Genomic DNA, 11,809 nt, shown 5'->3' with positions numbered 1-11,809 from the left:
AGGTCAATCTACGGTCCGTAGATTGTGTCCGTAAGTCAAGCCTGTTCGACAGACCTTCACTAAAACGAGCATAACTTTTTACTCGGAGGTCAGAATTTAGCAAACTCGGTGGCGTTGGAAAGATAATTCAATTATCTATCATACCATAGGTAATGGGACACACAATTACCGTAAGTCCAGCCGTGGGTCAACACTTAGCCAAATTTTCTGACTGAGTCTGGGAGGGGTTGCAGTGGTGAACCACGGACCACCAGCACGGGCCGTGGTCTGACCTACGGTCCGTGGTTGGTGACCGTAAGTTGCACCTGTAACTTCTCGAAATCTGTATTTTTGGTCTGTTTCGAATACAGGGTGTTACACATCCGGCTTTTTGCGTCAAATCCGGTGGATTTTAGGGTGAGTGAAATGAAGACGTCGCATCGGCGACATCCTAGGGCTATGGTTATGGGTTTCTGAGTTGAGGAAGATGAAGTGTATAAGGGTGGGGTCGGTTGCATATGTTTGTACACTGATGAACGCTACTATGTTCACGTTGGGTCTTCTGGGTTTGGGTCGGGTTACTGTTGTTAAATTGGGCTGAGTAAATTGGCCCAAAGTTGGCCTAAGGGTGACTTAAAAGAGTTGGAAGGAAGTGGCTAATTTTGAAAGAAGAAGATAGCCAACTAAATTGACAATTTAACCATACGAAATTAAATTGTAGCCAAATTGATTTAATTGGCAAATTCAACAAAAGTTAAATAAGATGAATTGACATAAATCAATTAATGAGCTTCTTAATCTTAACGAAATAAAATTATTAACTTGATTATAGAAAAAAATAATTAAATCAAAAATTATAACCATGATTTGAACTAAACTAATTAAAGAAATATTTAATTAAAATAAAATCTTTTTTAGACGAATTTCGAATATTCATAAAATATACTAATTATATACATAATGATGTAAAACATATATATATTATTAAAAAATTATAAAAAGTTACAAAACTATTTAAAATAACTTGCAAACTATTTTTTAAATAAAACTAATTATTATTAATCATTTGAAATTGAAGAAACTTGATGATTAATCTATATTGTGGAGGTCCAAAATTGGGTGTCAACACCGTTGATGAACCTAAACACCTGTATTTGCATCATAAGAAAGTGCAGGTCGAATAATGACATCAGTACATTGAATGTATGGGTATTTAATAAAGCTGAATAAACAAATAACTAAACTGATAATGTTGAAGAACTACTCACCTCAACTCATCTCAATTCAACTCAAAGCATAGGTAAAAGATAGAATGTTTAAAATTTTACATGTAAAAGAGGCTAACTCAAGTCTGTATAAAAAAATACAATAAAATACTTTGTAAACTATTAGAGAGATTCTCTAACCGACAATCATCACTATGAGCAACGTGATGATACAACGTCTTGCCCATGTTGCGGTTTGTGGTTTATTCTACAGACTGTAGATCCCATCCGTTAAATTTATATTGAATTTTACGGCTAAAAATATCGTTCTATGGGTCCAATTTACGACCCGTAGAAGTTTCTACGGACCGTAGATCCAATCCGTATAGTTTATACAATTTTCAGGCTCAAAAGTCCATTCTACGGGTCCAAACTTGGTGGCACTGGAAAGAGGACTCAAAGACCTTCAATTTGGTAGTTCATGGACCACCTAACTCATTATATGCTTGGAGATATGATCGTTTGAAGTTGACCTAAGCGAAATCTTATGTCAAAACTTAATCGGTAAGGAGCTTTCAACTCAACATTGTGCTAGGGGGTTCTTGTAACCTTAATTCATATCCACATTTATTCCAACACCAAATAATTGATCTTTTACACATATGAGTAATTTAAGAATCACCCGATACGACTTTACATGTAGTAAATAAAAAATGGTTCGGACCTTAGCTTAGAAAATTTCAGAGTCTTACATGCCTGGGTGGATCTCTGTTTCTGGTGGGAGTGTCACGCTAACCACAAACTTCGATCGAAATCTGATGTATGTATAGGTGTATATATGTAATATATTGTATAAATAAACAAATGGCACCCACAAAACCAAAAGTTGTTGTGGTGCCACTGGCTAAGGGCGAAACTCCCTCCTGCCAGACCCTGGTTCGAAATTGGGAGGTGACATTTAAAAAAAAAAAAAATTAACTTGCAGCCTAAAGAATAGCGAATTCAGCTTCAACAATCGAGGGTTTTAAAGATTATATTTTCCTTTTTCTTTCTAATTCTAGTTGGCTTAGTTTTAATTAGTAATTATTATTGACAAATTTAATTTATTAATATTTGTTTTTTCTATTAGTTATTTGTTTGATGGAGAAGTGTTAAAGTTAGCCTTAAACTATGTCATATTGAATAAAAATATTCTCCGTTAATAGTTTGGTTTTAAAATGTCCCTATTATTAATAATTTGTTCCAAAAATATTCCCACTATTAAACCTTTGATCCCAAAAAAAGTCTTTGTTGTTACTTTATTGTGTCAAAAATATACTCTCTCTTTTTATAAACATATTATCTTTTTTTTTCTAATAATATTATTATTCTTAAAGAACCCCCTTTTTTTTTTCTTTTCTCTTGAAATTCTTTTAACTTTAAGAAAAGGTCGGAAGTAATATTTTTATTAATCTCATTTTATAATTTAAATAGAATAACTTCATGTACGTTTTAATTAATATTATAGTAACTTCATCTTTAATTTTTATTTAGATAATGATAAATTATTTTTTCTAATAAAATAGAAAAACATTTTTATTTCTTAATCTTTTTTAAATTGATTAAGCAAATATTTTGCTTGTAGCTATAGTAATGGTGGAAATATCATTATCTTCCATGAAGTAGATAAAAAGTAAAGTATGGAATAGGATTGGTGATTAATATTCAAATGATTGTTTAGTTTGTTGCATAGTGCATGATATATTTACAAATATAAGTAATGATGAACTCATTGACCATTTTCAAAATATGTAGACTCGTTGAGAATAATTATAAATGAAAAATATGTATTTATAATATTAGTAAAGTATTCTTAAAAAATTATGCTATGTGGACTTTGCGCATAATCAAAGCCTAATGTTGATTTAGTGATCTAATCAATGTGTCAACTTGACACCCAGAAAGTCTAAATCCTGGATACGCCTCTGGTTACATGAATACAAGTGATGCAAAAATTTTAAATACAAGTGAAACAAGAGCGAATATATATTAATACAAAATTGTTTATGGAATAGAAAAATTGTTTTCGACTACTTGTAGTAAAGTCATGGTCATACATAGCTTCGAACAATTTGAATATTCAGAAGCAGATGGATCACTTACTCTTCATCAATCCTAAAATTTACATAATAATGGTAATTAACGGGTTTAATTAATGTGAACATGCTACATTTGAGGAATCAAGTAAGTGCATGCATTTATAGACTTGGAAATTGGAGAGAGAAAAATAGAGCATGCTGCTATATTTGAGCACCCAATGACACCTAGAATTTCTTGTTGAGAAAATTAAATCACGTGTTTTTATACATTATTGAAAAAACACCTATGTAAAAAATTCTTAAACACCATTGATAGCCATAGAGAAAAAAAACTATGTAAAAAAGTCTTAACCACCATTGATAGCCATAGAGAAACTGAATTGTATACCTTTTGAGAAAAATGAATTAGTTAGCTTGTACATCCACTACAAAGTATATATCCTACTATATAAATCTAACAATTAACAATAGCTATTTCTAACTAACTACACGTGTATATCCATATCCCTAACAACTTCTACCAAAATATCTAGCTAAGGTAATGTCCACTCTGCCCTCAACATCTGCTTCAACTTATTCCTATTTTATCATTCCCAGTTAAGCCTATCAGAAAGACAATTTTCTTAGCGACAATAAATATGCACATTAACAAAAAATGAAGGCAACCATCATTGAAAAAAAATTCCATATTTCTCAAGGGGTTTTAACCTCTAGATTATCCAAGTCTTTGTTTCAATTTCACAGGATCACAATTTAAATAAGTGTTTTTTTTTGGAATCTATCTTTCTTGTTGATTTGCAGGAATTGGTGTTTTTTTTTAATTATAGCTAGCTAATATTTAAGAAAATTAAATTTAGATTATTAATTAAACAAGTGGATAGGTGTCGCTCATTGAAGGGTGCACTGGGGAAATGGAGGGGATCTCCAATGGAGGAAAACCAAGTCCAAGCTAAGCCTATAAAGAAATATTTAATGCTAAAGTATTGTAAAAACCTAGGTGGAGGGAAGAGGTTAAAAATTACATGTCTACACTATATGCAATAGTGTAAAAAGAATTATCTTTCTTGTTGATTTGTAGGAGTTCGTCATGTTTTTAATTATAGTTAGACAAATATTTAAGAAAATTAAATTTAAACCATTAATAATCTAACAAGTGGATAGGTTTTACTCGGGAGATTTGGCAAAATAGGCACTCTCAAAATTTAATTGGACATTAAGTCACAAGTCTTGAAAAATTTGTGGTATACCCATTAATTATGATATCACCTATGTGACCTACTTGGGACATACAAAAGCATCTTCTAAGTTTTAATATATACACTTTGGTCCCCCCTTCTTTTCCAACAAATATGGAATAATATGTGAATTTTCACTTTTTAAAATTATATTTGAAAAAGAAAAACTCTTCAACAAGAAAGCAAAATAGGGGCTTGTTTTTGCTACTGAGTTTGCCGATTCCGGCCAATTTTCCGGTCATATTATCCATTTCACATGTAAAATCATAATCATCCTACTCATTGCTTTCATTTTTACTCCATTTGCTTTCAAAAACCAAGCTTCAAAATTATATTCCCGTCATTTTAGAAGCTTGAGAAATCTTCCATAATCACTTGATAACTCATTAGTAGATACATTTTAGTAGTTTAGAAGCATTAAAAATATGAATGTGTCATTCACTTCATCTATATATGGCTTAAATATTGCCATGCAATTCTGTTCCATCTCACGGACAATAGAGGTAAGGTATGGGTGCACAATCTAAAAAAAAAAATATAAATATTACACAATGTTTACTAATTTAAAAATATTGTTAGATAATAACACATAAATATATACCTCCGTACTTCTTCTTTTGTACTTAAATGGATCACCTTCAACTATATCATCGCTCTTTGTTATTTCCATCTGAATAAATGTGGAATGGACAGTGGAGTATCCAAGGACTTTCCAACATACTTTCCAAGATGTGGAAAAGCCTCATATATCCAAACCTGAAATCCATAGAATAACAAACAAATAAATAGAGTTTATGAAGTACTACACAAATAAATAAGAGTATATCATAAATTGACTAAATGGTTAATAAAAAGTACCAGAAAAGTCGTATAGAGCATAAGATGCATTCTTATTTTCATTATATATTTCCTTCTGCTTCTTCAAATTAATTCGATTCTTCAGATAGGTCAATGTTAAATCTAAAGACTCCCCCCCCCCCCCGCGGATAACTTTTGAATATATCCTAATCATCTGCCATTTTGATGTGGTTTGAATCCACAATCTTAGACAGATCATGGGAAAGCAGCATCGCGTAGACGAACAAAACTAATGAGCACTTCAACTTTTAATCCTTATTTAATTTGTTACCCTTGATTAAACTCATCAACTTTGTACCAGTGATGTTTTTGTTCCTTGTCACCTAAAAATGAAAATTCTTTTAAGCCAAAATATGTAGGCTTATCATTCACACAAAACTAAATTTCATGTATTTTTTTTTATCATTTTTCACACGTTGCAACAACATGTAATGGAAAATCTATCCATTGAACTTAAAATAATCTGAAATATGCCACAAGTGTCCAAAGCAAGTACCCTTAAATTTAATATAAAGTTTTTGTTCAACAAGAATTTTTTTAAAGTCACGATAAACTGTCATCCTTATATTACAGAGATCTTTGTTGGAAAAGATCCTACCTCATCTAACCACGTCGCTAAATCATTATTAAAGTCAATTTTTTTCAAAACCTTGATTAGAAGAGACCAAGAGAGCCTATCATAAGCTTTAGCCATATCTAATTTTAAAACCACATTACCACATATATTCTCTTTTGCAATTCCATGAATAATCTCCTGAGCGAGCATAACATTATCAATAATAAGCCTACCAGAAACAAATCCACTTTGATTTTCATAAATCAATTTGCCAAGTAACGCATTGATTCTATTAGCTAAAGTTTTAGAAATGATATTGTTAGTAAAATTGCTGAAGCTAATAGGTCTAAACTCAGCAAAATTAGTTGGAGACTCAATTATTGGAATCAAGGTTAAACAGGAATGAGTATAGAATTTAGTGAGATTACTGCCCTTGAAAAATTCAATAACATCAATGCAGATAATAGACCAACAAGATTGAAAAAACATACCATTATATCCATCCGGACCTGCAGAGCTTTCTGTACTCATACTAAAGACAACTTGCTTGGTTTCCTTTTCATCAGGAATCCTAGTTAGCATCTGATTATCATCATCTGTAATGACTTTTGGAATGTAGTCCATTATAGTATGATTGTTGTTAGATTGGCTAAGGTTGAATTGTCTTTGGAAGTGTTTGATGGAAACTTTTGGCAATTTTATTGTCTCCATAATCCACTTACCTCTGTCATTCTTAATTCTTAGAATCTATAACCTTCTCCTTTTAGTCTTTAGTACATTGTGAAAGTAGTTTGTGTTTTTATCACCATCTTTAAACCATTGTAATAGTGGTGCGGTTGCAAATTCAAAGGAAGCACAAAATCATAAGAAGGCAAAACACATTGAGCGAAAGTAACATTTGATTTGATGGTTGCGAAGATTGCATCAGAAAATAACCTGGCAGATCCTTTCACAAAAGCTTTACCGTAAAAGTCTTTTAATAGGCATGTTGAAGGAATTGGGTGTTAGAGTTGTAGGTGTATGGTTATGAGTCTAAGCGGTAGATTGTTAGGATATACTATTAACCATGTGTTTTAATATATTCATGTAAGATGTATGATTCTAAAATGCTTCCGCTGTATATATGCTATTTTCTAACAACTAATTCTAATTAATAAGCCTTGACTTATAATGTAGACTTAAGAAACCAATAACAAATTAAATGAATCCTAAAAATTCAATTCAATGGACTACGGTGCATTATAAATAGGCCATCCTATTAGCACAACTTAAACCCACAAATTAAGCTTGAAAAAAAAAAACCTTTGAACAAGCAATGGCTGCTTCTTCTCCTATTAAGTGTCGCCCCTTGGCAAATTTTCACCCAACTGTTTGGGGATATCATTTCCTTTCTTATACTCCTGTCAGTCACACATATTTCTTTAATACATTTTTTCTACGTTAATTGTTGTCTAAATATTACAACGAGACGTTTAAGACCTAACATAATATTTGATTAATTAATTAACGTATGATGTGTATTTTTGGGATGCAGGAAATTAGTAACCAAGAAAAAGTTGAAGTTGATGAGTACAAAGAAACAATCAGGAAAATGCTTGTGGAAGCTCCAGAGGGTAGTGAACAAAAACTTGTGTTGATAGATGCAATGCAACGATTGGGAATGGCACATCATTTCGATAATGAAATTGAAACATCCATTCAAAACATTTTTTATGCGTCCCAACAAATGATGACAACCTTCATGTTGTTTCTCTTCGTTTTCGACTTGTGAGGCAACAAGGTCATTACATGTCTTCAGGTAAATCTACTCTTTATACTTTTCTTTATTAATTAGGTGTTCAAGGTTTACTAACAATGAATATGACGTTAAATTAACCAGATGTCTTCAAGCAATTCACCAACCAAGATGGGAAATTCAAGGAAACGCTTACTAATGATGTCCAAGGATTATTGAGTTTGTATGAGGCATCACATCTGAGAGTGCGTGATGAGGAGATTCTTGAAGAAGCTCTTACCTTTACCACTACTCATCTCGAGTCTATTGTCTCTAACTTGAGCAATAACTCTCTTAAGGTTGAAGTTACTGAAGCCTTAAAACAGCCTATTCGCAAGACTTTACCAAGGGTGGGAGCAAGGAAATACATATCCATTTACGAAAACAATGATGCACACAACCATTTGCTTTTGAAATTTGCTAAATTGGATTTCAACCTGCTGCAAAAGTTCCACCAAAGAGAACTTAGTGAGCTTACAAGGTACGTACTACATTATTTGGTCTATATATCTTCTTTAATTAGATGAGTAATGGTAATTTGGAATAAAAATGAAATGCAACAAAATCGTTGATCTTTTGATGTATGTAGGTGGTGGAAAGATTTGAATTTTGCAAATAAATATTCATATGCAAGAGACAGACTGGTTGAGTGTTACTTTTGGATATTAGGAGTGTATTTTGAGCCAAAGTATAGTCGTGCTAGAAAAATGCTAACAAAAGTACTCAAGATGACCTCAATTATTGATGACACTTTTGATGCCTATGCAACCTATGACGAACTTGTGCCCTTCAATGATGTCATCCAGAGGTAAAAATACATATAGTATGAGAGAGATTAATATATAACTACTATCTGGACATTAGTGTAATTAATTTTGGAAAGAGACAGATTTGTAATTAATTTTGATACTTTAATTTTAGATGGGACATTAGTGTGATTGATTCACTACCGCCATTTATGAGACCTGCTTATCAAGCCCTTCAAGACATTTACAATGAAATGGAACAATTATTGACAAAAGAAGGTAACTCGGACCGTGTATACTATGCAAAATATGAGGTAATTAATATTCATTAACTTATATTAACCCACATAAATTAATCATCACTCTCATTCCAAAAGACCACTAAATAGTACTTCTCCTGTATTTATTTTTTACAATAACTATTTAGATGAAAAAGTTGGTGAGAGCCTATTTTAAGGAAGCGCAATGGTTGGATGCTGGCTATACTCCAAAATATGAGGAGCATTTGGAGAATGCACTAGTAAGTTGTGGGTATATGATGGCAGCAACTACTTCCTTGATCGACATGGACGAATCTATAAGCCAAGAGACTTTTGAATGGATGATAAATGAACCTTTGATAGTTCGTGCAGCATCGATAATTAACAGACGAATGGATGATATGATTGGACATGAAGTAATAAAACAATGTCTTATATAATACGTAATTCCTTTTCTTTCTATTATTGTAGATACTTATTGTACTAAAGATATATTGAAATTTCTTTCATGTAGAATGAACAACAAAGAGAACATGTAGCTTCAACTATTGAATGCTACATGAAAGAATATGGAGCGTCAAAGCAAGAGACATATACTAAGTTTCACAAAGAAGTAGTCAATGGATGGAAGGACATAAACAAAGAACTCATTCGTCCAACTGAAGTACCAATGTTTGTTCGTGAACGAGCTTTATATTTCGCATGTGTGATGGACACTTTATATAAAGAAGAAGATGGATACACAAACTCCAAAGGCAAACTTAAAAACATGATTAACTTGTTACTGGTTGAACCTGTCAAGATAGATTTTGAGTAATAATCTCAAATCACAAAGAGACAGTTTTTGAGTAATAATCTCAAACCACAAAAAGAGGAAATATTTTATTTAAAACATAATGAGCTAAGTATATTTTTGGAGTAGTATTGAGCACTGATATGGGGGAGAGTTCATACAACTCACTGCCCCCATAAACCATGTAGCCAACGTGGGTAGAAAAGGGTCATACTTTTTAGATGATTCCTTATTGCTTTTTAGCATAGACTAATGGATCCACTTAGTAGTAAGTTCTATACCCTGGCAAAGTATAGGACAGCTCTGGCAGCGTGGGTTAGACGATGTATCATCACATAGCTCATAGTGATGGTTGTTAGTTAGAGAAACTCCCACAGAGGTATTTGTATTCTTAAATACACAGAGATATTTTGTATTCTTATATACACAGATTTAAATTTGTATTTTCAAATGCAAACGGAGTTTATATTGTATCCTTGCATACAATCAGAGTACATCATATTTCTTTAAATACATAAAGTTGTTATCTACTGTTTTAAAATCCTTTCTTTATACTGCATGCTTTACTACTGCTTTATATTGAAATGAGTTTAGTATCTCTGAGTTAAGTTGAGATGAGGTAGGTGTTCCTTTCTGTTCTAGTTTAAGCTTATGTCTTGTTTAGATTTCCCCTCGCATGCTCGTACATTGCATGTACTGACGCCAGTTGGTCTGCATCTTTTATGATGCAGATATAGGTAACCAGGATCAACACCTAGCGCTTCGTTGATCTAGTTGAGCTCCAGAGTTGTTTGGTAAGTCTCCTTGCTTCCGGAGGATCCCTTTTGTTATAGTTCAATTATTTCAAATGTTAGGATTATCGGGAGTCTTGTACCTACATCCCTCATAGTATTTAGAGGCTTCATAGATATACAGACACTACTTCCTGATTCTTTTGATTTTAATTTTGTTTATGTTGAGACTTGAGTTGCCAGTTTGGCTAGTTGAATGTTTATTTCTAAAACATTCTAAGTTTACTTTGAGACAGTTTGAGTAAAGTTTGAATTTGATTTCCTTTATTAATGCTTAAAGTCTTCCGCTGAGAGTCTAACCAAGCCAAGGGTTTTCTTGGGGCCAGCAATGGTTCTCGAGTGCCAGTCCCACCAAAAGTGTAGGCTCGGGACGTGACAAAAACATTCTACGGGCCTATCTACAGTTTATGGTTTGTTCTACGGACCGTAGATCCCATTCGTTGAATTTATATTGAACTTTTTAGCTAAAAATCTCGTTCTACGGGTCCAATTTACGACCCGTAGAAGTTTCTACGGATCGTAGATCCAATCTGTAGAATTTATATAATTTTCAGGCTCAAAAGTCCATTCTACGGGTCCAAACTTGGTGGCACTGGAAAGAGGACTCAAAGACCTTCAATTTGGTAGTTCATGGACCACCTAACTCATTATATGCTTGGAGATATGATCGTTTGAAGTTGACCTAAGCGAAATCTTATGTCAAAACTTAATCGGTAAGGAGCTTTCAACTCAACATTGTGCTAGGGGGTTCTTGTAACCTTAATTCATATCCACATTTATTCCAACACCAAATAATTGATCTTTTACACATATGAGTAATTTAAGAATCACCCGATACGACTTTACATGTAGTAAATAAAAAATAGTTCGGACCTTAGCTTAGAAAATTTCAGAGTCTTACATGCCTGGGTGGATCTCTGTTTCTGGTGGAAGTGTCACGCTAACCACAAACATCGATCGAAATCTGATGTATGTATAGGTGTATATATGTAATATGTTGTATAAATAAATAAATGGCACCCACAAAACCAAAAGTTGTTGTGGTGTCACTGGTTAAGGGCGAAACTCCCTCCTACTAGACCCAGGTTCAAAATTGGGAGGTGACATTTTAAAAATAATAATTAACTAGCAGCCTAAAGAATTGTGAATCCAGCTTCAACAATCGAGGGTTTTAAAGATTATATTTTCCTTTTTCTTTCTAATTCTAGTTGGCTTAGTTTTAATTAGTAATTATTGTTGAATAATTCAATTTATTAATCTTTGTTTTTTCTATTAGTTATTTGTTTGATGAAGAAGTGTTAAAGTTAGCCTTAAATTATTTCTTATTGAATAAAAATATTCTCCGTTAATAGTTTGGTTTTAAAATGTCTCTATTATTAATATGTTCTAAAAATATTTCCACTATTAATAGTTTAATCCCAAAAAAGTCTTTGTTGTTACTTTATTGTGTCAAAATATACTTTTTCTGATAAACATAGTATCTTTTTATTTTTCTAATAATATTATTATTCTTAAAGAACCCCTTTTTTTTTTC

The 11,809-nt window shown here is 32.4% G+C and overlaps 1 pseudogene; it reads left to right on the top strand.

The window, feature by feature from the left end:
- Positions 1 to 7,204: 7,204 nt before the first annotated feature.
- On the top strand, positions 7,205 to 9,508 carry LOC102599042 (germacrene C synthase-like; annotated as a pseudogene).
- The last annotated feature ends 2,301 nt before the right edge of the window (positions 9,509 to 11,809 follow it).

This window comes from Solanum tuberosum, unplaced genomic scaffold, assembly GCF_000226075.1.
Source record: "Solanum tuberosum cultivar DM 1-3 516 R44 unplaced genomic scaffold, SolTub_3.0 scf00579, whole genome shotgun sequence".
Taxonomy (NCBI): domain Eukaryota; kingdom Viridiplantae; phylum Streptophyta; class Magnoliopsida; order Solanales; family Solanaceae; genus Solanum; species Solanum tuberosum.
The sequence above is the reverse complement of the archived record's forward strand: the minus strand, read 5'-3'. Positions and strand labels throughout refer to the sequence as shown.